Genomic DNA, 24,144 nt, shown 5'->3' on the forward strand with positions numbered 1-24,144 from the left:
TGTGGTCCTCGGTTCGAACCTCGGGGCCAGGATGTATTTTTTCTTTAACAAAGTTTTCTGAGAAAGCTGTGTAACTTTCCTTTGCAGCCGTAACGCTGCACTTGGATGGATATACTAACGAATAATTACTCACTTATTAGTGCTAAAGCTCCATAAAATGGAGGACTGAATGGTTACAAAAGGTGCATGATTGCACATTATCGCATGATTACGCGGGATCCATGATAGGTCGCTTTGCAAACTTTGACACTTCGCGGAGCAACCAGCATGAAATGGAAATGGCTCTGTGTTTCGCAAGACGGTCCAAAAGGAGGAAGTGTACAGCACTGACACTGCAGCTGAGGTACAATGTGGCTTGGAAGCAAAGTGTCGAAGAAATTTTGGACGCAAAGTTCAAAGCAAGTTCTGCCACGACGAGTTTGGCGCAAAGTTCGACCAACCGAACACAAGCAATGCCAGCCAAAGAAATTCAGTGATTCAAAATTTCCTTTCTTTGCACTTTGTCTCAGTTCGGTAACTTGCCAAAGTGAGTGCGCTGCTCATTTGGTATTTTACAGCTTTTTACTACGGGTGCCTTGACGGTCGATGTTTTCCGGCAGTTCGCGACACACTTCTCGATTGCCCCAACGTGTAACAGGGCTGGGACTTATTCGACGGTACTCGCGATCCGAACGCTTATATAACGAGGAAGAGGGCGTGTGTTTCTGCGCCTTCAAACCCACACGAATGTGACATTCGTTATGAGGCCCCCAAAACTGTCCGGCCAATCGCAAATTGGTGCGAAGATTTCTGAAAATGATTACGCTCAGTCGTCTGTTAGTAATAGCTGGAACAGGAACATGCCTGCAAATTTGTAATAGCTGGCCTGGGTTTGTCGAACCTGAGAATGAGCTACGCCTGTACCGAGCAACATTTCAAGGAGACAGGCACCTGATCGAAGGGTCCCGAGGTCTTTATCATCATCATCACCAGCCTGTCTAGGTTCACTGCAGAGCAAAGACCTCTCCTACATATTTCCAATTAATCCTCCCCTGTGCCAGCTATGGCCACCTAATCCCCGCAGACTTCCTAATCTCCTCCAGCCCTCTGAATTGCTGCCGCCTCCTGCTACGCTTGCCTTGTTGAGATTCACTCCGTTACCAGTAATGACCATCGGTTATCTTCTATTTGAATTGCATTGCATGCCTTGCCCATGTCCATTACTTCTTGACTTCAACTGCCATATCATTTACTCGCGTTTGTTCTCTGATCCACGGTGCTTTCTCCCTGACTCTTAAGGTCACACCTAACATTTTCCTTTCTATACCTGGCTGCGTAATCCTCAACTTAATTTCAAGCATTTACGTTACCCTTCAAGTTCCTGCCCCATAGCTGAGCAGTGCCCATATGCAGCTGTACCATTCTTTTCTCTTGAGGGATACTGCAAGTAACTCTTCATTGTCCGAGAGTGTCAGCGAAATGCACTCCACCTTATTCTTATTCTCCTGGTAGTTTGTCGTGATCACGGAAGGCAGCACTGCCTGTGCTAAATATAAAGGGTGTCCTAGATAACTATAGGACCAAGATTTTGAAAAACCCTAAGCGTTCTTCAGAAATGAAATCGCGTGGATGTTGTTAAGGTTTATCTAAAGTTACAGAACCATTTTTTGATCGTCCTACTTAAATAATTAGTCGAGATAAATTAATTAACTTTTTAAATATAGCTCGAAACATTCAGGCGTCAATAGGAAATTTGTGGAGCTCCACAAATATTGTCCAACCCAGACATTTCCAACGAGGTAGACGTAGCGTGGCCGTTTTGATTCGGGAAAAACGAAAGCCCACGGAGTTTAAAAAATACCACGTGACAGCGCGCTCTGCTCGTCCGAACACGCCGCGATTACAGCGCTCTCATTCATGCTTTGTCAAAAACATCGCTCGCTTCGCGCCTTTCATGCTGCACACGACAGAGCTTCGCGTTGTGGTTGATTCCAAGATAAGCGCTAGTGGTTTCGGGCGGCTCCCGTTTTTGCGGCGATTATTGCGCTTTGTAGAAAGCAGATTTGTAGAATGCGTCGCCAGCCGCCGCCGGTAACGTCAGAGCCGAGCAAAGATAGAAGCCCTTTCTCGTAAGCGAAGAGAAGGCGCGGCGCTGGTGATGCTTTTTTACAAATCACGCATGAGAGCGCTGTAACCGCGGCGCATTCTGGCGCACGGAGCGTGCTGTCACGTGATATTTTAAAGCAAAAGCTTTACTACGCTAGCCAACGAGCCATTTCGGCTCGTCGCGCCGTATGACGTATTCCGTATGTCGTGCCGTATGCCGTATGCCGTGGCCGACCTTGAGCCGCAGTTGCCTAGCAACGCCGCAGCCGCGCTCCAACAGATGGCGCCGCCGTCGCCGCTCGCTCCACTAGATGTGCTCCGCTGGGGTAGAGGGAGAGGAGGTGTCGCCTCGCGGTGGGTATATATATATATATATATATATATATATATATATATATATATATATATATATATATATATATATATATATATATATATATATATTGTTACGGGGATGTCACGGCGGTAAGTCTATATTGGCCTTTACCATTTTAAGGTCATGCCCTCCAGCCATCGTCCCGTCGAACCTCGGAGTGCGAGTCCCATCTCTCCCGTGGTCGCTACTGCTACGGCCCGCAACACCTTCGTCCCAAGTTACACAAGGTATCGCAATCCGGATGAGTGGCGTACCCCTGACGACCGGCCGATCTGCTTTACGTGCTCGCGCGTAGGCCACATCTCCCGCCACTGCCGCAGCCGTTGGTCCGCACCTCCCCGACCTTTGCCTTACGTCGACCACCGGGAGAGATGGGGCTCGCACTCCGATGTTCGACGGGACGATGGCTGGAGGGCATGCCCAAGTTGGCGACCTCCTGGCGGACGACAGCTTGAATAAGGGATATTGTGGCCAGGGTGTTGTCCGACAAGGGCGCGTTGGGCGTAACAGGAGCCAGCGCCTCCAGTTCACGGCGCACGATGCGAGTCACGTTGTCGGGGTTGGAAGGCTGCCTTAGTGTCGGCAGATCCTCGCACGTGGAACTGGCAGCTGTGTTAGGCAGGCGGTCGAAGCGGTGTGCAATGCGCCGGTGCTTGGCCTGCTCGAAGCGTCGACACACCTGCAGAACGGAGTCAACCGTAGAGCAGTCCCGGCATAGAAGAAGGTGGAAGGCATCAACGGCAATGCCCTTAAGAATGTGGCCTACCTTATCGTCTTCGGTCATGTTGGGATCGACCTTTCGGCACAGTGCCAAGACGTCTTGAATGTATGTAATATATGATTCAGTGGCCGTTTGGGCGCGAGCTGCAAGTTCTTTTTTGGCAGCAAGCTGACGGCCAACTGGTTTCCCAAACAGGCCGCGGAGCTTTTGCTTGCAGGCATCCCACGTGGCAATCTCTTCTTCGTGGGTTTCGAACCAGACGCGTGCGGTGCCGGCGAGATAAAATATTACATTGGCCAGCATCAGCGTGGCGTCCCACCTGTTGTGCTGGCTAACACGCTCATAAAGCGAGAGCCAGTCCTCGACGTCCACGCCATCTGTACCGTAGAATGTGCCCGGGTCGCGAGGGTGGGCTACGACGACAGTTGGCGTGGCAGGCGCAGACGGAGGGGCCGGGTCGGTAGTCATCTCGCCGGTTCGGCCCGTCGTCTCGTCGGGTCGTCGGCATGTCGGCTCGAACCCGCGACCTCCACCAAAAGATGTTACGGGGATGTCACGGCGGTAAGTCTATATTGGCGGCTGCTCTGAGATGGCCAGCACTCAGCTCAGAACCGAGCGCCCAGCTACCAACTGTCAACGTCGTCGTCGTTCAGCGCACCGCCACTTCTTCGTTCATGATTCGTCCACTTGTAACAATATATATATATCTCCCTCCTGTGCAGTACATTATCCGTTCCGCCGGCGTGGCTGATCTGACGCGGAATTTGGGTCAGCTGCGGGGAGGAGGACGTACCCCTTCGGTTTATCACCGCTTCGGGATGGCCAGCACTCAGCTCAGAACCGAGCGCCCAGCTACCAACTGTCAACGTCGTCGTCGTTCAGCGCACCGCCACTTCTTCGTTCATGATTCGTCCACTTGTAACAATATATATATATATATATATATATATATATATATATATATATATATATATATATATATATATATATATATATATATATATATATATATATATGCGCTTTGCCTCAGTGTATTGTAGTTGTTATGGAGAGCGCGAAAGAGACGCAACAACGACAGAACGAAGCGAGGAAGAGACAACGCCCTCAAGAGACGCCAGAAGAACGCGCCGCATGACTCGAGAAGCGTCGTAATGAAGATGCAGCTAGAAGAAGTCGTGCGAAGTCCCGGAGTGACTCTTCAACTGTGGAGGAGACCGGTTTGAATTCTCGAGGGCGCCGGAATGAGACGCTGCGTAGACGACGTGCCGGGGAAACGAAGCTTTCGCAATTCAACTAGGGTTAACCAGAGCTAAACCACAGCCATTTTTTTTTAACTCCGCGGGCTTTCGTTTTTCCCGAATAAAAACGGCCACGCTAAGGCTATCATGTTGGAAGTGCCTGGATTGGGCATTATTTATGCAGCTCCACAACTTTCCTATTCACGCCTGAACGTTTAAAGCGATAATAAAAAAAATAATTTATCTGGATTAATTATTCAAGTAGAACGAGCAAAAAATTGTACTGAAATTTCAGATAAACCCTAACAGCACCCACTCGATTTCAGTTCCGAAGAACGCTTATGTTTATTTCAATGTCTTGGTCCAAGTTAGCTGGAATACCCTGTATTCTCTGTCAAGATCCAATGCTTAGCTGCCTATAGTAAATTGCTGTGCCCTTCTGCGTCTATTGAACATTACATTAGATTTCGTCATACTAATTTTTATGCTCCTCGTTCAGCTGTGCCTGTCTAGGTCGTCGGTCATGCTTTGCTATTCATACCCTGATTTACTCAGCAAGGCGCTCTCATCAGGAAATCGGAGATTAGTAAGTTATTCTCTACAGTCGTAACCAGACACAGCAAATTCGAAGTGGATCGCGAAACTGTTCCATATATCGGTAGTTCGATATATGAAAAACGGCAGTGGAAAAGCTGCTGTGTAACCTAGAAGCAAGAATACACTGCACCCTCGCTTGACGCATGCTGGCAGCGCACCGCTCACTAGGCGTTTGTACGCCTAATCTGGTTCGCTTCGAATCTGCAGCGCAAAATGCTTTCGAACTAGACACTACCTATCATAAGATGCTTGATCCTGTTACCGGTAAACTATAAAAACAATAGTCTCATTAAAACAAGCATGGCTGGTTTCAACAAGCACTTCGGCGCGAAGACACCAGGCCAGGGCTGCCGCTAAGGTTTAGCTAGGCTACTTCACCGCATGACCATGTTAGATTGAGCTGTAAAAAAAGAAACATAAAAGTGCACAGCCCGCACCACTAATTGCCGCAAGGGAGTTACAACGATGTGGCGTGAAAATCAGTATTAAAGGGGCCGCAGGCCACCCTCAAAAGCTCCTCACGTTGACCTCGTCGCGGGGTTTCACAGCGCTAGCTTTGCGAGCAGTTGCCCAAGGCTGCGCAGTCGATCCGTCTCCACGTGTGAAAATTGCGAAGAGCTCCGTTGCAAGAAGTGGCACTTAAAGGGCGCGGCGCATAGTTCGATATATCGAAAGTTCCGCTGAATGCTATTTCGATGCAAACGGACAACAGTGCTGCGCTTTTGCATGGTATTTTCGAGGGAATGTTCAAACTGTTCAACATAAGCAATATTTCAATATATCTGGGTTCGATATATCCGGTCACGACTGTATTAATTTTCATTCTCAACTCCTTCGAAACCAGTTCTCGGAGTACCTCATACAAATACACCTTAATTGGTTCCGCAGAGATAGTGTCTTCCTGCATGACACCCTTCCGGATTGGGATTTTTTCACTTCCCTATGGGGGGCTGTGCAGCTGCGGTAGATGTTTTCCAGTACCTTTACAAATTCCTTGCTACGTTTCAACTTCTCAACATCGATACAGGGATCTTTTGATTAAGACAGCTACTCCTGGCGACGTGCCTTCTGACCAATCGAAGAGTCAAGAATGGTGCCGCGCTGATATAGAGCCTACGGGATCTTCCCGCGCTTCGCTGAGCGAGGATGCCCCGTTTGGACGCCTGGGGGCAACGAAGGACCGCCGGACGGAAGAAAAGGTGGCCGTTCGGAGAAACAACGGGACGAGGCTATCAAACCATTACCCGTTTCCGTTAGTAGAATGCTCAACTGGGGACAGCTCGCCGTTGGTTTGAGTTGACGCTCGCGGCGTTGCACGAGCCACATGTGTTTTCGAGGAGAGAAAACCGCCAGCACCATCTTTGCTACACTACAGGAGTAAGAAGCGGAGCTAACTGCTGTACCTCCTCGCCCGTTGCCACGGGTTTACACGGGCAACGGGGGACTCCACCTGGTGGAACACTGCTGTGCCAATCCGTGCATCATTTCCTCTGCTGCAGTGCTGCGCTGTTTTGATTGGCTTCCGTCCTGGAATGATATGCCCCGTGCTTGATTGTCCACAGCCCTCAGGGAGGGGCTGTATATATTTAAGGGGTTTTAAGGACTGCGGTGAGCGAAAAAGGACTCCCTGATCCCTGGCAACAAAGCCCAACCAGTCTCTCTTCAAACCTTGATTTATTGTAGATAAGTTCGTAAAAGTTCGCTTTTTTTCTCTTGCCCTCACATGATTAAATCCCTGTAAAGTTTTCTCTGATCCTCGACCCGTCTCTGCTTCGGCGACAACCACCTGATCTCCGAGTGCCTGCAGCCCGACGTCTGACTCGGTCCCTCGCTACTCTTGGGCCCGCTACCGGTGTAGACTCAACGCATATCATCCTCTTCTGCAGCATAGTACCGCGATGCCAGCGTGGCTGCTGAAGTTACGTCTGGGTCCCCTTCTATTCCGTAACCTATCTATTGGGGACGTGAATATGGTCTGTTGTCCAGTAGCCTTTTCGGAAGGCAGCCTGGTCCTTTGATTGTCTGAAGTCTCAGGTTGATCTAATTCTAACAGCGAATACCTTTGTAGGTACCTTGCAGGCAGGAGAGGGTAAGCTGATTGGCCCGTGATTCTGCAACTCCTTGGCGTCACTTTCTTACGAAATAAGATGATATTAGCACTCTTCCAAGATTCCGATGCGCTCGAGGTAGTTAGCCATTCCGTAAATAGGATGGAAAGTTTTTATAGCCCAATATCTCCGCTGTCCTATACATAATATTTTAAAACTGATTATCAATTAAGAATCATTACAACCGAAGGAGATGGACGGCAGTTTCTGCTTGTTAATGTATAGTGGCAGTGAAACTCTTAACCATAAAAGTTTCGAAAATAAAACTTTATTCTTTACATTGGCGATTTCCATGAAGTCGACGCCACGCTGCGGCGACGCCGGGAACAAGTGTAAGAAGGATTGGCACACCGTAGATACCATCGGTTGCTCCGCTGTGAGTGCTTCGCCGGTACATTCCGCCGTTGTAATTTTGGTGTAAACAAATCATTAACTGGCACATTTCAAGAGCGAAGAGTTTTGTTCTAAACTGTGTCTGTAATGATAGGCCTTATTATGACATGCGTGTATGCTGAAATGGTGCTGTGTTATCCACGAAAAGGGGAATGGGGTAATATTATTTCATTCGAATTGTATTCCGCTCTGAGTCTGTTTGCACATCGTCATTACCTTAAGCCCTGCATTCTTACTGTACAGGCTGGCAATGCAGGCGGTGAAATTAAAAATGCACTCATGGGTAGAAAGTAATCGGATACTCGGAGAACTTCAGAACGGGTTCAGAAGTGGTAAGTGCTTAGATGATAGCCTGTTCTTGCTTACCCAGTGCATAGCAAAAGCTTGAGCAGAAAACAGACCTCTGTATTTAGCCTTCCTGGACATAAGCGGTGCATGCGACAACGTGAACAGGGAACTCCTGTGGAACGTATTAAAAGATGAAGCTATCGGTCATGAGGTAATTGACTTTCTACAGGAAATATATCGAGAAAATAAAGTTGAAATTACATGGGAAGGGATAGAAAGTACGACAACTGTCAAAGTACACAAAGGACTAAGGCAAGGTTGTCCTGTATCAACGCTGCTGTTCGTGCTTTATATGATAAATATGGAAAGAAGGCTACAAGGAAGTCATCCTGTGTCTGAAGCCCCACCAGTGGCTGTGTTTGAAACAGCCACCTGCAGGGGCAGTGGCGCATAGCTTAACCGCTGCACCACTGCTCCAGGAGTTGTACGAGGGCTCCCCGCAACCTATGGATGTATAGAATGATAAATCCCGCATATATTAGACATGTAGGCGGAATTCCTAGACGGCAAAGAACGAGAACTTGTGAGGGAGGGATCTCTAATGCTGCCGCATAGTACTCTATCTTAAGGGTAGCTTAAGCGTTATGTGGCGGTGAAAGACAGAACAGTGTCCGTGTCTACGATGCAACAGGCAAGGAGGACCGCAGGCCGCTGAAGGGGCCCATTAACGCTATAGCGTCATACCCTTAAGGCAGAGCTTAGGAGTCCACTCACGTTTCTATTTCCTTGGCTCTCGTTTACGCTTTTACAACCTCAAGATATGAAAGACTACCTCACACGATGTTGCCACCACCTACAAACAGGCGCGAATTTGTTGTAAAATTTTAAAACAAGCGCGATTCCACTTAGGCCTCCCACAGAAGGAGTCTTCTGTAGCGCTCCCATGCTGGATGACTAGAGGCGCCCTCCTCTGGGCCATGAAAATCGCCTTTAGGAGGCAGTGAAAACCCAACTGCAACTTTATAGCTTAAGCCATGACGAGATGTAAGCTCGGAAAGGAGCCAGCAAACGCGTTTCGCAGATACGACTGTTTTAAATAGAACTCTTCTATAAGGGTCTAGGCAGTGGGCTGAGAAAGAAAATTGACATCCCAGCTAAGGTAGCGTGACGGAAAATTCATCCCATGCTCTTACATCACCAGGGTCTGTTACCGCCGGCTTTCCCATTACATATGAAAGAGGAAACGCTACACACCCGGTTTTTCAGGCGAAACCATAATTAAGTCGTACGGTAAACCCTCTGATTTCTTTACGGGCAAGAATCGTATGCCGTATGGGTCAAGGGGTAACTGTTTCTTTACGTTGAGAGACCGGAAGCTGGCAAAGTGGGTGAGGGAACAAACGCGGGTTAAAGACATCCTTGTCGAAATCAAGTTGAAGAAATGGGCTTGGGCAAGGCATGTGTTGCGAAGGCAAGATAACCGCTGGTCCTTAAGGGTAACGGAGTTGATTCGAAGAGAAGGCAAGAGTAGCAGGGGGAGGAAGAAGGTTAGGTGGGCGGATGAGATTAAGAAGTTTGCAGGCATACCGTGGCCACGGCCGGCAAAAGACGGGGTTAATTGGAGAGACACGGGAGAGGCATTTGCATTGCAGTGGGCGTAGTCAGGCTGATGATGATGATGATGATGATGATGATGATGATGATGATGATGATGCATAAGAAGCAGTTGGTTGTCCAGGGTATGTAGATGCCTTTATTATGAAGACAGGTCTTAACGGAAAGTGTATTTGTGTGCAGTTGAAAGAAGGTCTTCCTGCAGGTGGTATTGGAATTTTCTTTACTCTGTTAAGTACATCCTGTCCAGGGCCTTCATGATTTGGTAAACGGTAAAAATGCACTGATAGGATGTTGTCAATTAGGTCTTATAAAGTTTGTTCCTGCTGACGCTGCAGAGGTACTCTTGTGAAAACCGTGCGTTTAGAAATCTATACGAGGTCACCACTTCGCGCAGAGGCCCAGCCACGGCTCAGCGCATGTTTTCACATGATGTCACAACAAATTCTGGCAGCAGTCGGCGTAGCCATTACTTGCAGGACTGTACGCAGAAACTGGTCATTTTCGTCGCGTAAATAAACTATAAGCGTGGTACAATCTGTCGCAAAAACAAGTGAACAAGAACTAACCCACCTTTCTTGACCGGACAAAACAAATTTGTCCCACTGGTCCTCTTCTAGTCAAAGCCCAAATGTAAAAAGCAAAAATAAGATGAATTTTTTGTATGTTAACTCGCGATGCACATAACGCATTCATTACATACCAGATCTTGCAGACAGCGGCTCGTGAGAACATTGACAGCTGCCTGCCTTGCCACGCCTCTGCCTTTTCCTTTGCACTCAACCCATGCTGAGAGCAGTACGCTTCAAGATTGCGGTAACAATCAAATGGTACACCGAGGTATTGCGTTTGAACAGTCAACCACTGCAACCTAGAGAAATGCTCTGGCATGATTTCTCATTCGCTATTCCAAAAGCCATAACTTTTGTCCTAGTTGGTATGGGCTCCAATACAATCGCAAAACCGTTCAGCAGTCATGGCTTGTTTAACGCTCTCTCTGTCTGAGCAAAAAGACGCCAATATCATCTGCGTAAGAAAATATCTTAACATGGGCCGCTTGCAGCCTAAAACCTGTTATCGCTTCATTATTTGCGATCGTCAAACGCAGCGGCTTGAAGCAAACTGCAAACAAGTAAACTGCCTCACCGACGAGCGAACGCACGGATTGTCGGTTAGGTCACCATTGACAGTAATACGCGTTGTATAATTCATGTACGCCATTTTTACGCCCTGTAGTATTATGCGGCCCACTTTCGTGGGCTTTAAAAGGCTAAGGAGGACCTGGTGCAAGCTGCATTATCGCCACGTGCATTATCGCCAAAGCATGAACACCTACTTTCAGTCGAAGCAAGATGCTTGTACCGTGCACAGCATAAACTTCGTGCTCTTATTGCTACAAACAGAAAACAATGCGAATGAACAGGACGACTGGAATCGCCCTACACATTATTCATGAACTTTAGAGCAAAATTGCAAATAAACCAAGTATTGCAGAGCAGTGCAATCCTTGCACTGCAGTACAGTACAGGCCACTTGGGGTCATTGTCTCGTCAAGAGTAGACTGTCACATCTTTGTGTCGCCTCGGGAATAAAAGGCAGTCCACGGCGCACTTGAGGAAAAGAAGCCGGAATCACCTCCATCCCCCTCTATAGCTCAGTTGGTCATTCTACTTCCGGCCACCGAGTGTGACGCACCCATGTAGGATGGGCTGCGCTGGAGCAGCGGTAGCGGCCCAAGCCGGCCGCGGAAACAAGAATGCTGCAGCTGCAGATAACGAGTATCAATTTCTTTTGCCAAAATTGCCTACCGGACGTGTGGTGTGAAGTACTGTTTTTCTTCATGGCGATGCGCGACTTCGGCCCTACAATGTCGAGGACTTCCGTGATGCCCTGACCAAGAACGGAACTCTGCCTGACATGGTTGCTATGGGGGTGTACCAGGTTAACCACTTATGGGCTGTGACCCTCAGCACTTCCGAGGCGACAAAGCGGGTGCTCGCCGTGAAGGAAATGCAAGTAAAAGGGGGACGGTGCATGATCATCGACCCTGAGTATCAGCACGTCAAACTGCGGCTGCAGTGGATGCTCCCCGAAGTTGATGACGAAGACATAAGGACGGCGTTAGCAGCGTTCGGAAAGATCCCCGCAGTGACCCGGGAACGGTGGCGAGTTCAAGGTATGACGGAAAAAGCCTCTACTACAAGGACTGCTTTACTGAAGATGAAGCCATATGTTAGAGTTGAGGACTTCCCTCATCAGCTAAGGGTTGCGGGAGAGTTGGCACTTGTGGTTGTGCCTGGTAGGCCTACGCAATGCCTGCGCTGTCGCGGCACTGGACACGTTAGGCGAGAATGTAGAATTCCTCGCTATACAAAATGCAAACGTTTCGTTCATGGTGAGGCTGATTGCGTTCGCACCTACGCATCGGCAACAGGAGCTGCGTTCGACGACGAGAAGGCGGAATTGCAAATGGATGCCGCTGAAGCTGAGGAGGCGGCTAGGGGGGGGGGGGGGGGGGGGGGTAGGAGAAGGTAGCAGTAGCCACGGTCTCTCCACACCGTCTTCTGCGGAGAACACCGAGTCGCCCAGTGACCAAGGGGAGGAACCTGAATTGCCAGGATCCATGGCAACCAATATGATAGAGGACGGTGGATCTGCAGGCGTTTCAAAAACCGAGGTGCCCGCACCTGCGTGTAGCGAGGAGGGCATGGATGACAGCAACGGCCGCATGGCGACCATTAGTGCACCCGTCAAGCGTCCTCATGATCTGACTCTCAACGAAGGGGCCAACGAGACTAACGCCAGTGGAGAACAGCCTCAAGTGAAAGCTGCTCAGGCCCGGAGGCCCGATTTCAAGCTGCGCCCGAACTTTTCAGCTGAGAGGCGAGTCGCCGCAAGTTCACCTTTGCGGCAAGGCCACGGCGATTGACCTGATGACTCGGGCGTTAAACAAAGCGTCTTGCAATACGCTGGACGTGAAAGGTAAGCGCCATGCTCTCGGTCTCTTCACCTCGTTGTCGAAATGGCTCCTCTACGTTTCCTGAAAATAGCCACACTTAATGTAAGGGGATTGGCGGGGAAAAGAAAACCGAGCCAAGTGTATGACTTATAATGACTACGACATTGATGTGTTGGCGGTTTAAGAAACTAAAGCAGACGGGGAGGAAGAGGCCGGGAGCATGGTGCAGCGTTTCACTTCTAGGTATTGCGCGATAGTTGCTCATGCAGTCGGAACGTCGGCTGGGTGTGTGCTCTTCTGTAAAAAGCTACCGGGCCTGCATGGTTGTTCAAGCTTAAGCGACATGTTCTTATGGACGATTTATTGTGCTTTATTATGCTTACTTGGATGTGATCGGGAGAATAATCTGCCTTTACGCACCTAACAAGGTCGAAGAGAGGGCAGACTTTTTTTGAAAACGGCGAGCAGTACTGTGCAGTGGTGAGCAGCCCTGTCTAGAGCGCGCCGACTGTGCTCTGCTTAAGCAAGTCAGCGTCATCTAACGTTAGGCTCTGGGTTTGAGTTATGCGCACCTTGTGCATGCGCGGCCAAAATAAAGCGGTGCCTGCTCGTGGGTCCTCGGCGTTATTTCCACTCAGTACTTGCGCTTCCCGCCGCCAGGGCCGTGCTAAATGATATGTATAACAGCGGTACGAAAAACAACGCGTTTCGCGCGAGTCACGAGGCGGCTATAGGCAATCAAGTGCCAGTGATATCGGGTGATCGCGCGTTTCAGAAGCAAGTGCAAGTGAGAGCGGCAGCGTGGCCCTGGCGGCACGAAACGAACTCGCAAGGTCGGGGCTGGACAAGGAAGCGATGAGCAGGCATCCCTCTGTTTTTGCAGCGCATGCGCACGGGACGCCTAACTCAAACCCAGAGCCCAATGTAAGACGGCGCTGGCTTGCTCCGCAGAGCACCGTCGGCGGGCTCTAGACAGGGCTGCTCAACACTGCACTGCCGAAAGGCAATTGATTGTCATGGGTGATTTCAACTGTGTCTTGGCTGCGCGTGTCAAAACAAGCGATAGCATATTCAGGGACCTAAGTACCGAAATAATTCCCGCGTTAGTAGATAAATGGAATATTGAAGATGTGGCTGACTGTTTAGAAGGCGAGCGGGATGTGCAATTTACGCACTTTCAGCAGTCAAGGCACGCACGTCTGGACCGTATTTATATCGCGGTAGACCTGCTTCCAAGATGTAACAATTACGAGGTTGTACTTGTGTCCTTTTCGGACCACTGTTTGGTATAGTGTAGGCTAGGCAAAGGAAAACGGGACAATGCATTCAATTGGAACATGTGGGAATTCAATAAGTTGTTAAAGTGCGAACGTTTTTATGCCTACATAAAAGAAGAAATTTGCAAAGTAGTGCCTAATTCAAGAGAAAAGTTATGGCAGCAGTGGGAACTATGTAAGCAGCAAATTAAAATGAAAGCAATTGAAAAGGCTAGCTGCATGAAAAAATAGGGAAATAATTAAGGAAAAGAATTTAAGAGAACTGCTGCGGAAACTAATCGAGCAGGAGAGTAAATCTCCTGGTCTGTGGATTGATGACGTGAAGAAAACTAAATAAAAGCTAGAATTTATGAAAGAAGAGCGTTATCGCGGTGCGCTTGTGCGTGCGATAGCCGAAGAGGCGGTTTTCGTTGAAGCACCAACAAAACGAGCATTGGGTATGGAAAAAGCCCGGGCAGAGCGCAATCGGGTTGATGAGATTGAATGGGAAGGTGCCATAGCAGTTGACGAAACGCATATAAAGCAAGCTTTTGGTGAATACTATCAGTTGATCTTGGCAAAACATCACGTAGACATTGACACATTCAAAGACAAGTTTCTAGGAGCAATGCCAAGAAAAGGTTGCGAACAGAAACAGATATTAGAGGATCCAGTTACTGAGTCTGAACAATTTAAACGCGGGTAAGTCGCCTGGACCAGAAGGTTTAAGTGTGGCTTTCTATCAAGCATTTAAGCATGACATTTCCCTTTTGCTAACTGCACTCTTTAATGATGCATATGACTTAAAAGCACTACCTCCTTCTTTTGGCTTATCTCACACTGTTCTAATTCCGAAAACGGAAGACAGTGAAAAGTTAAAGCAGGTTACAGCCTACAGGCGGAGTTCACTCACGAACGAGGACTACAAATTGTTTATGAAGGCGCTAGAAAGGCGGTTACAAAGGATAATGAATGTGATAGTAGGTGTTCATCAGACATACGGCATCAAAGGCCGTTCTATTATGTCTAATATTCATAAAGCAATATGTGCTATTGAGTGTTGCAATATTACAGACAGTCGTGTTGCTATTCTTTAGTTAGACCTGAAAAGGCTTTAGATTGCGTGGCACATGAACTTTTGTTTTTAATTTTGGATCAGTCATCAGGGAGGGAGTGACCATGGAGTACCGCAACTGCAGAACTAGACTAACAGTCAATAAGAGTTTGGGGGCCCCCATTAGCGTGAAGCGTTCGGTGCGCCAGTGCTGGCCCCTCAGACCTCTTTTGTTTGGTGTATACATAGAAGCCCTGTGTTTGAGCCTAATACAGAATTACGGTATTCAAGGTTTTAGGCTACAAGCGACAGAAATTAAGTTGCTGGCTTATGCGGACCACGTAGCCGTATTCGCAGTTGATTATGAGATCGTAAGGAAGGCCATTGATTGTGTTCGGCAATTTAGTCAATCGACAGGAAGTCAAATAAATTGGGAAAAATTGTATTGGCTTCCGGTATGGTGGATGGCCAACGACCCCAGTTAACTTTGCGAACGTGTCACGGGTGCCGAGCTCAATGAAGTACTTACGTGTCCCACTGGAATGTTATCGAGACAGCGAACCGCATTGGAAATGAAGATTGGAAGACACACGTGCAAAAGCTGACAGGTGGAAAGAGGCTCGGTTATGACTTTCGCGAGGGCTACAGTGTGCAACTTATTCTTCATCAGCAAGCTGTGGTACGTGATGCAGGTACTGCACTGTTCGCGAACTAACGTGCATAAATTGCACCGCATTTTTGCAGTGTTTGTTTGGGCCTTGAGCTGGGAACGATGCAGCCGCACAAATTCGTTCAGAAGTGTAAAAGATGGAGGCATATAGGCCTGGGCCATCTGTTTTTGCGCCATATCGTAAGCAGGTTTTTATTTTTTCGTGACGCGAGTGACCCCTTCTTGCGTACAATCTGTCAAGTAAGGCTGGGCCGTGCGTTACCAGAATGCATTGTGGGAACAGATAACTTTCAAGGTCGGGTTTTTGGATACAGCAGAGAACTGGTTATGAGTGTTAGATTTTTAGCTGGTCGTTTTTCACAGCAGTATCTCTCAACTGTAAAAAGGGAAACACTCTATCGGGATTTACGTGACGTTGTTCTGCCTGAACCATTGTACAGGGTCATGTACCGTGGAGGCCAGGGCGGCAGTGTGTTGAGGCGTGTGAAGGAAATGCTGGTACCACCGGCCGCCAAATCTTTCTTTTTTTAAGTTACACGCAGAAACAATGGCCGTGAAAGCATTTATGGAGAAAAAGGGAATGTTTCTGCCTTGGGGCTCAGATTGTCTGATTTGCAAGAAGCCAGAGACAATCGATCATGTATTCTTGCACTGCTGGGAAGGCGTCTACTTCTGGGATGTCTTGCAAAGAACGCTGAATAAAGACTTGCCTCTAGACACGTATATGGAATACGGTATCTGCCTCTACAAAACGAAGAGGGCGTACCTTGTGACACAATGCTTTTGTAGCGAGGGCTACACTGGGCTACCAGTCGAACATTTCGCGGTATATGAGAGAGAAAAGCTGTGCGCATGCGCCGTTATCATGGCAACCAGAGAGGAGCTAAGTGCGGCGTGCGTTTCGCCGTTGCCGCCGCCGCGCGACCACTCCATCGTCAAAGCCGAGCGTGACGTCACGCGGATGAGCAGTTGTGCGCATGCGCCGATACGATGATAACCAGATGACCCCACAGCTGCGCCGCCTTCTTTGTTGCCCCCTCGCCGCACGCCGCTCTATCACCCGAAACCCGCGTCGCATGCGCAGGATTGCGTATAAAAGGTGGAGATGTAGTGGGCGTCTGTATCACAAGGTTTGACATGCATGCAGAAAAAGGAGAGTCCAGCCGCTGCTAAACGGCGGTATGGACAAGAGAATATTAACTCTTCCGATCCTGAGGTTGTCGCCCGGCAGTTGGCTTGAACCAAATATGAACGCTGGAGTCTGTACGTGAAACAAGGTGTAACCGCTGTCACACACCTCCCTTCGATCACGGTGCATAATGGTGAAGTCTGCTGTGTTCGTCTTCTGGGAAGCGGCATTATTATCCAAGGAGTCTACGCGGCACCGGGAACATCTGTCAAGCAGACGATTTATGTGGGTGCCACGTGTATACCAGCCTACGGCATGGTTTTACAGTTGTGTGTGACTTTGGGTGATTTCAACAAGAAACAGGATTCTCTTAGTCAGTGTATGAAAGAAAAGTATGACTTCAGTTTAGCTTCGGGCCCTCACGTCCAGACTACACAATGGAGAACTACTATAGAGCTTGTACACTAAAGAGGCTCTACCAAATCGAAATACTGTATCGACAAAATTGAGACCGCTGCATGCTACTTCACAGATCATCGGGAAGACTTCGTCTCGGTTACGCAAAATGAATACAAGATGTGTATACCCGATGTATCGTGCTAAACATACAGTAACCACAACAAGCTCAGCCAGGGAAATGTACCTCTCGCTACGTATATGCTGGCTTAGCCGAGCTAAGCCACTGCCAATTTTTGTGTCTCGCGAATGGCTGGATACTACTGTGAACCGGATGCGAGGCCTGCCCGAATTTAGTTCCGTGAGAGTGTGCACTGGTTCATTGAAATACAAAAAACTGCCAATCGAGTTCCTAAATGGCACTCGAGGGTAAAGCCCTTGCTGTCTCTGAGGGACTTCAAACATGAAGCCAGCAGAGCGGCTGGTTGAGTGTCAGATTACCACCTGAAAGTGGTATAGTGTAAATTTGTTTTTTGTGTACTCTGTCAAAGCCCAGCAATAAAGAAAAAACAGTCAATAACTCAGCTCTTATAGCGGTGGACTGTAGAGGTTTCGTCCTACGGACATCCATAGGCCGCTGGTTCCAATCCGGCTCGACGGGGTGGTTTTTTTTTCTCGGGGGGGGGGGGGGGGGGGGGGGGGGCTATTGCCGGCAGCTGAAGTTTTTTGCGCACAGTCATACAAGTGCGACTTGCGAAAGCGCTCCCTGAATTTATTGTGGCTAGAAGTGATATAAGATGTCGCCGTGTGACTGGTTACTTTCGTGAAGTTGTTGTTTCTTTCCGCATGTTGCATGCAAGCTTTTCAATGGACTACCTATGTTCTGTCACGAAGAAGAAACTGTACGCGGACTTAATTGCAAATCTACTGCCGACACCATTGTACAGGTCTGTTTACTGTGGTGGCCAAGGAAAGGACGTTTTAAAACGGGTTAGAAAAATGCCGATAAGACCTTCTGTCAAATCCTTTTTCTTTAAGCTGCACACGAACACATTACCTGTAAAAGCGTGGCTAGATCAGAAAGGGATATTTGTACCCTGGACAATCAACTGCTTACTCTGCAAAAAACCAGAAATTATTGAACACATCGAAACACTGTGTAGGAAAATATTAGAAGACAATAGTATTAATGGCTTTAGGTTGCAAGCTGCTGAAGTTAAGCTGCTGGCGTATGCTGACGACGTTGCTGTATTCACGGTTGATCAGGAGAGCATAAGCGAAGCTGTCGGGTGTGTACGCGAGTTCTGCGAAGTCACCGGTAGCGGGGTTAATTGGTCCAAATGCCTCGGACTCTGGCATGGATGGTGGCCATCCCACCCGGACCATTTTGCCAACGTACCGTGGACGACGACACCGGGCAAGTATTTGGGCGTTCCGCTCGATGCTTATCGCGAAAGCGAGGAGTATTGGAAACAGCAAACGAAAGAAGCACGTGACAGAGCTGGAAAATGGAAAGGCACCAATCTCTCCATTTTCGCCAGAGCTACAGTCTGCAACCTGTTTTTTATTAGCAAGCTCTGGTATGTGATGCAGGTTTTGCATTGCTCTCGGGTGCCCATTCAGAAGTTACACCGGATTTTTGCCGTCTTTATATGGGCTTCCGAATGGGAACGTTGCAGCCGAACGAACCTGTTCCGGCGGGTAAAAGACGGGGGGTTGGGGCTAGGGCACCTCTTTTTAAGGCAGCTGGGGAACCGTTTTTTGTTTTTTCGCGACGTCTCAGTCCCGTTCTTGCGCACCGTGTGCCAGGTGAGGCTGCGGCGATTGCTGCCCGAGTTTGTTGTTACCACAGAAGAGCTCTCGGGTGGAATTTTTGGTTACTACAAAGAGATTGTAGCAAGTGTTAGGTTTCTTTCAGCGCGTTTTTCTAGCGATTATTTGTATAAAACTAAAAGAAAGAAGTTGTACCATGATCTTTGTGATATTGTTTTCCCAGAGCCTATGTACACGGCCTTGTACAGTGGAGGTCCTGGAGCTGATGTTTTAAAAAGGGTAAAGAAAATGCAGGTTCCACCAGGAGTAAAGACCTTCTTTTTTAAATTACACACCGGGACACTCCCAGTTAAAAAGTTTTTGGAAGGAGAGGATTTCTTTTTACCGTGGGGATCGAACTGCTTAATTTGTAGACAGCCCGAAACAATAGACCATGTTTTTTTGCATTGCTGGGAAGGGGTTTATTTTTGGGATGTGTTACAAAGGACAATAAAGAAAGAGCTACCACTTGACGCGCAGGGAATTCGTTATTTAAGCACAGACAATGAGGATGGGGTACCATTTGATCTCATAATGCTCTTGGGCCTCCACAGTATATGGCGCTCCAGAATGGCAGGCTATTATTGTGACAAAGACGCACGACCTGCCCGAATTTATTTTCGGGAAAGAATGGACTGCTTTCTGGCCATCCAGAAAGCAGCTGCGGAGCCTCCCGAGTGGCTCTCGAGGCTAGAGCCGCTCTGTATGCTTCGTGAATTTTAGTATGACGAAGCCAGACTCATGATGGCTGACCACGACAGTGTCGTATGTACATAGCGTTTTGTGTGTTTTTTGTTGAGTGTTTTTTGTGTAAATGTTATGGGTCAAAGCCAGGCAATAAAGAAAAAAAAAAGTCAATAGCTCAGTTGGTAGAGCGGTGGACTGTAGAGGTCTCGTGCTACGGACATCCATAGGTCGCTGGTTCGAATCCGGCTCGACGGAGTGGTCCTTTTTTTTTTGGACACTATGGCCGGCAGCTTAACGGCGTCACATGAAGATTTTCAGTTGCAATACAAGTCACATTGGACCATTGTCTCGTCAAGAATAAACTGTTACGCCATTGCGCCGGCTCCGGAATAAATTGCTGCTCACGGTGTACTTGAGGAAAAGAAGCCGGTTCCGTTCTCATCCCCGTCGATAGCTCAGTTGGTAGAGCGGTGGACTGTAGAGGTCTCGTGCTATGGACATCCATAGGTCGCTGGATCGAATCCGGCTCGACGGAGTGGTCCTTTTTTTTGGACACTTTGGCCGGCAGCTTAACGGCGTCACATGAAGATTTTCAATTGCAATACAAGTCGCATTGGACCATTGTCTCGTCAAGAATAAACTGTTACGCCATTGCGCCGGCTCCGGAATAAATTGCTGCTCACGGTGTACTTGAGGAAAAGAAGCCGGTTCCGTTCTCATCCCCGTCGATAGCTCAGTTGGTAGAGCGGTGGACTGTAGAGGTCTTGTGCTATGGACATCCATAGGTCGCTGGTTCGAATCCGGCTCGACGGAGTGGTCCTTTTTTTTGGACACTATGGCCGGCAGCTTAACGGCGTCACATGAAGATTTTCAGTTGCAATACAAGTCACATTGGACCATTGTCTCGTCAAGAATAAACTGTTACGCCATTGCGCCGGCTCCGGAATAAATTGCTGCTCACGGTGTACTTGAGGAAAAGAAGGCGGTTCCGTTCTCATCCCCGTCGATAGCTCAGTTGGTAGAGCGGTGGACTGTAGAGGTCTCGTGCTACGGACATCCATAGGTCGCTGGTTCGAATCCGGCTCGACGGAGTGGTCCTTTTTTTTTTGGACACTATGGCCGGCAGCTTAACGGCGTCACATGAAGATTTTCAGTTGCAATACAAGTCACATTGGACCATTGTCTCGTCAAGAATAAACTGTTACGCCATTGCGCCGGCTCCGGAATAAATTGCTGCTCACGGTGTACTTGAGGAAAAGAAGCCGGTTCCGTTCTCATCCCCGTCGATAGCTCAGTTGGTAGAGCGGTGGACTGTAGAGGTCTCGTGCTACGGACATCCATAGGTCGCTGGTTCGAATCCGGCTCGACGGAGTGGTCCTTTTTTTTGGACACTATGGCCGGCAGCTTAACGGCGTCACATGAAGATTTTCAGTTGCAATACAAGTCACATTGGACCATTGTCTCGTCAAGAATAAACTGTTACGCCATTGCGCCGGCTCCGGAATAAATTGCTGCTCACGGTGTACTTGAGGAAAAGAAGCCGGTTCCGTTCTCATCCCCGTCGATAGCTCAGTTGGTAGAGCGGTGGACTGTAGAGGTCTCGTGCTACGGACATCCATAGGTCGCTGGTTCGAATCCGGCTCGACGGAGTGGTCCTTTTTTTTTGGACACTATGGCCGGCAGCTTAACGGCGTCACATGAAGATTTTCAGTTGCAATACAAGTCACATTGGACCATTGTCTCGTCAAGAATAAACTGTTACGCCATTGCGCCGGCTCCGGAATAAATTGCTGCTCACGGTGTACTTGAGGAAAAGAAGCCGGTTCCGTTCTCATCCCCGTCGATAGCTCAGTTGGTAGAGCGGTGGACTGTAGAGGTCGTGTGCTATGGACATCCATAGGTCGCTGGTTCGAATCCGGCTCGACGGAGTGGTCCTTTTTTTTGGACACTATGGCCGGCAGCTTAACGGCGTCACATGAAGATTTTCAATTGCAATACAAGTCGCATTGGACCATTGTCTCGTCAAGAATAAACTGTTACGCCATTGCGCCGGCTCCGGAATAAATTGCTGCTCACGGTGTACTTGAGGAAAAGAAGCCGGTTCCGTTCTCATCCCCGTCGATAGCTCAGTTGGTAGAGCGGTGGACTGTAGAGGTCTTGTGCTATGGACATCCATAGGTCGCTGGTTCGAATCCGGCTCGACGGAGTGGTCCTTTTTTTTGGACACTATGGCCGGCAGCTTAACGGCGTCACATGAAGATTTTCAGTTGCAATACAAGTCACATTGGACCATTGTCTCGTCAAGAATAAACTGTTACGCCATTGCGCCGGCTCCGGAATAAATTGCTGCTCACGGTGTACTTGAGGAAAAGAAGGCGGTTCCGTTCTCATCCCCGTCGATAGCTCAGTTGGTAGAGCGGTGGACTGTAGAGGTCTCGTGCTACGGACATCCATAGGTCGCTGGTTCGAATCCGGCTCGACGGAGTGGTCCTTTTTTTTTTGGACACTATGGCCGGCAGCTTAACGGCGTCACATGAAGATTTTCAGTTGCAATACAAGTCACATTGGACCATTGTCTCGTCAAGAATAAACTGTTACGCCATTGCGCCGGCTCCGGAATAAATTGCTGCTCACGGTGTACTTGAGGAAAAGAAGCCGGTTCCGTTCTCATCCCCGTCGATAGCTCAGTTGGTAGAGCGGTGGACTGTAGAGGTCTCGTGCTATGGACATCCATAGGTCGCTGGATCGAATCCGGCTCGACGGAGTGGTCATTTTTTTTGGACACTATGGCCGGCAGCTTAACGGCGTCACATGAAGATTTTCAATTGCAATACAAGTCGCATTGGACCATTGTCTCGTCAAGAATAAACTGTTACGCCATTGCGCCGGCTCCGGAATAAATTGCTGCTCACGGTGTACTTGAGGAAAAGAAGCCGGTTCCGTATACATCCCCGTCGATAGCTCAGTTGGTAGAGCGGTGGACTGTAGAGGTCTCGTGCTACGGACATCCATAGGTCGCTGGATCGAATCCGGCTCGACGGAGTGGTCCTTTTTTTTGGACACTATGGCCGGCAGCTTAACGGCGTCACATGAAGATTTTCAGTTGCAATACAAGTCACATTGGACCATTGTCTCGTCAAGAATAAACTGTTACGCCATTGCGCCGGCTCCGGAATAAATTGCTGCTCACGGTGTACTTGAGGAAAAGAAGCCGGTTCCGTTCTCATCCCCGTCGATAGCTCAGTTGGTAGAGCGGTGGACTGTAGAGGTCTTGTGCTATGGACATCCATAGGTCGCTGGTTCGAATCCGGCTCGACGGAGTGGTCCTTTTTTTTGGACACTATGGCCGGCAGCTTAACGGCGTCACATGAAGATTTTCAGTTGCAATACAAGTCACATTGGACCATTGTCTCGTCAAGAATAAACTGTTACGCCATTGCGCCGGCTCCGGAATAAATTGATGCTCACAGTGTACTTGAGGAAAAGAAGCCGGTTCCGTTCTCATCCCCGTCGATAGCTCAGTTGGTAGAGCGGTGGACTGTAGAGGTCTCGTGCTATGGACATCCATAGGTCGCTGGTTCGAATCCGGCTCGACGGAGTGGTCCTTTTTTGGACACTATGGCCGGCAGCTTAACGGCGTCACATGAAGATTTTCAGTTGCAATACAAGTCACATTGGACCATTGTCTCGTCAAGAATAAACTGTTACGCCATTGCGCCGGCTCCGGAATAAATTGCTGCTCACGGTGTACTTGAGGAAAAGAAGCCGGTTCCGTTTTCTTCCCCGTCGATAGCTCAGTTGGTAGAGCGGTGGACTGTAGAGGTCTCGTGCTACGGACATCCATAGGTCGCTGGTTCGAATCCGGCTCGACGGAGTGGTCCTTTTTTTTGGACACTATGGCCGGCAGCTTAACGGCGTCACATGAAGATTTTCAGTTGCAATACAAGTCACATTGGACCATTGTCTCGTCAAGAATAAACTGTTACGCCATTGCGCCGGCTCCGGAATAAATTGCTGCTCACGGTGTACTTGAGGAAAAGAAGCCGGTTCCGTTCTCATCCCCGTCGATAGCTCAGTTGGTAGAGCGGTGGACTGTAGAGGTCTCGTGCTACGGACATCCATAGGTCGCTGGTTCGAATCCGGCTCGACGGAGTGGTCCTTTTTTTTTGGACACTATGGCCGGCAGCTTAACGGCGTCACATGAAGATTTTCAGTTGCAATACAAGTCACATTGGACCATTGTCTCGTCAAGAATAAACTGTTACGCCATTGCGCCGGCTCCGGAATAAATTGCTGCTCACGGTGTACTTGAGGAAAAGAAGCCGGTTCCGTTCTCATCCCCGTCGATAGCTCAGTTGGTAGAGCGGTGGACTGTAGAGGTCTTGTGCTATGGACATCCATAGGTCGCTGGTTCGAATCCGGCTCGACGGAGTGGTCCTTTTTTTTGGACACTATGGCCGGCAGCTTAACGGCGTCACATGAAGATTTTCAATTGCAATACAAGTCGCATTGGACCATTGTCTCGTCAAGAATAAACTGTTACGCCATTGCGCCGGCTCCGGAATAAATTGCTGCTCACGGTGTACTTGAGGAAAAGAAGCCGGTTCCGTTCTCATCCCCGTCGATAGCTCAGTTGGTAGAGCGGTGGACTGTAGAGGTCTTGTGCTATGGACATCCATAGGTCGCTGGTTCGAATCCGGCTCGACGGAGTGGTCCTTTTTTTTGGACACTATGGCCGGCAGCTTAACGGCGTCACATGAA

At 48.7% G+C, this 24,144-nt stretch overlaps 17 non-coding genes across 17 annotated transcripts; all 17 read left to right on the forward strand.

Annotated features, from left to right (window-relative positions):
- The first annotated feature begins 19,549 nt into the window (after positions 1-19,549).
- On the forward strand, positions 19,550-19,636 carry TRNAY-GUA (transfer RNA tyrosine (anticodon GUA)). Its single transcript is given in 2 exon segments — positions 19,550-19,584; positions 19,603-19,636. It is a non-coding gene; the product is annotated as a tRNA-Tyr (tRNA).
- Positions 19,637-19,827: 191 nt separating this feature from the next.
- Positions 19,828-19,918, forward strand: TRNAY-GUA (transfer RNA tyrosine (anticodon GUA)). Its single transcript is given in 2 exon segments — positions 19,828-19,864; positions 19,883-19,918. It is a non-coding gene; the product is annotated as a tRNA-Tyr (tRNA).
- Positions 19,919-20,105: 187 nt separating this feature from the next.
- On the forward strand, positions 20,106-20,196 carry TRNAY-GUA (transfer RNA tyrosine (anticodon GUA)). The gene is given in 2 exon segments: positions 20,106-20,142; positions 20,161-20,196. It is a non-coding gene; the product is annotated as a tRNA-Tyr (tRNA).
- Positions 20,197-20,383: 187 nt separating this feature from the next.
- Positions 20,384-20,474, forward strand: TRNAY-GUA (transfer RNA tyrosine (anticodon GUA)). The gene is given in 2 exon segments: positions 20,384-20,420; positions 20,439-20,474. It is a non-coding gene; the product is annotated as a tRNA-Tyr (tRNA).
- A 189-nt stretch (positions 20,475-20,663) lies between these two features.
- TRNAY-GUA (transfer RNA tyrosine (anticodon GUA)) lies at positions 20,664-20,754 on the forward strand. The gene is given in 2 exon segments: positions 20,664-20,700; positions 20,719-20,754. It is a non-coding gene; the product is annotated as a tRNA-Tyr (tRNA).
- A 187-nt stretch (positions 20,755-20,941) lies between these two features.
- On the forward strand, positions 20,942-21,032 carry TRNAY-GUA (transfer RNA tyrosine (anticodon GUA)). Its single transcript is given in 2 exon segments — positions 20,942-20,978; positions 20,997-21,032. It is a non-coding gene; the product is annotated as a tRNA-Tyr (tRNA).
- A 188-nt stretch (positions 21,033-21,220) lies between these two features.
- TRNAY-GUA (transfer RNA tyrosine (anticodon GUA)) lies at positions 21,221-21,311 on the forward strand. The gene is given in 2 exon segments: positions 21,221-21,257; positions 21,276-21,311. It is a non-coding gene; the product is annotated as a tRNA-Tyr (tRNA).
- A 187-nt stretch (positions 21,312-21,498) lies between these two features.
- TRNAY-GUA (transfer RNA tyrosine (anticodon GUA)) lies at positions 21,499-21,589 on the forward strand. The gene is given in 2 exon segments: positions 21,499-21,535; positions 21,554-21,589. It is a non-coding gene; the product is annotated as a tRNA-Tyr (tRNA).
- Positions 21,590-21,776: 187 nt separating this feature from the next.
- TRNAY-GUA (transfer RNA tyrosine (anticodon GUA)) lies at positions 21,777-21,867 on the forward strand. The gene is given in 2 exon segments: positions 21,777-21,813; positions 21,832-21,867. It is a non-coding gene; the product is annotated as a tRNA-Tyr (tRNA).
- A 189-nt stretch (positions 21,868-22,056) lies between these two features.
- On the forward strand, positions 22,057-22,147 carry TRNAY-GUA (transfer RNA tyrosine (anticodon GUA)). The gene is given in 2 exon segments: positions 22,057-22,093; positions 22,112-22,147. It is a non-coding gene; the product is annotated as a tRNA-Tyr (tRNA).
- Positions 22,148-22,334: 187 nt separating this feature from the next.
- On the forward strand, positions 22,335-22,425 carry TRNAY-GUA (transfer RNA tyrosine (anticodon GUA)). The gene is given in 2 exon segments: positions 22,335-22,371; positions 22,390-22,425. It is a non-coding gene; the product is annotated as a tRNA-Tyr (tRNA).
- A 187-nt stretch (positions 22,426-22,612) lies between these two features.
- Positions 22,613-22,703, forward strand: TRNAY-GUA (transfer RNA tyrosine (anticodon GUA)). Its single transcript is given in 2 exon segments — positions 22,613-22,649; positions 22,668-22,703. It is a non-coding gene; the product is annotated as a tRNA-Tyr (tRNA).
- Positions 22,704-22,890: 187 nt separating this feature from the next.
- TRNAY-GUA (transfer RNA tyrosine (anticodon GUA)) lies at positions 22,891-22,981 on the forward strand. The gene is given in 2 exon segments: positions 22,891-22,927; positions 22,946-22,981. It is a non-coding gene; the product is annotated as a tRNA-Tyr (tRNA).
- Positions 22,982-23,166: 185 nt separating this feature from the next.
- Positions 23,167-23,257, forward strand: TRNAY-GUA (transfer RNA tyrosine (anticodon GUA)). Its single transcript is given in 2 exon segments — positions 23,167-23,203; positions 23,222-23,257. It is a non-coding gene; the product is annotated as a tRNA-Tyr (tRNA).
- Positions 23,258-23,444: 187 nt separating this feature from the next.
- Positions 23,445-23,535, forward strand: TRNAY-GUA (transfer RNA tyrosine (anticodon GUA)). The gene is given in 2 exon segments: positions 23,445-23,481; positions 23,500-23,535. It is a non-coding gene; the product is annotated as a tRNA-Tyr (tRNA).
- A 188-nt stretch (positions 23,536-23,723) lies between these two features.
- TRNAY-GUA (transfer RNA tyrosine (anticodon GUA)) lies at positions 23,724-23,814 on the forward strand. Its single transcript is given in 2 exon segments — positions 23,724-23,760; positions 23,779-23,814. It is a non-coding gene; the product is annotated as a tRNA-Tyr (tRNA).
- A 187-nt stretch (positions 23,815-24,001) lies between these two features.
- TRNAY-GUA (transfer RNA tyrosine (anticodon GUA)) lies at positions 24,002-24,092 on the forward strand. Its single transcript is given in 2 exon segments — positions 24,002-24,038; positions 24,057-24,092. It is a non-coding gene; the product is annotated as a tRNA-Tyr (tRNA).
- The last annotated feature ends 52 nt before the right edge of the window (positions 24,093-24,144 follow it).

This window comes from Amblyomma americanum, chromosome 4 (assembly GCF_052857255.1).
Source record: "Amblyomma americanum isolate KBUSLIRL-KWMA chromosome 4, ASM5285725v1, whole genome shotgun sequence".
Taxonomy (NCBI): Eukaryota; Metazoa; Arthropoda; class Arachnida; order Ixodida; family Ixodidae; genus Amblyomma; species Amblyomma americanum.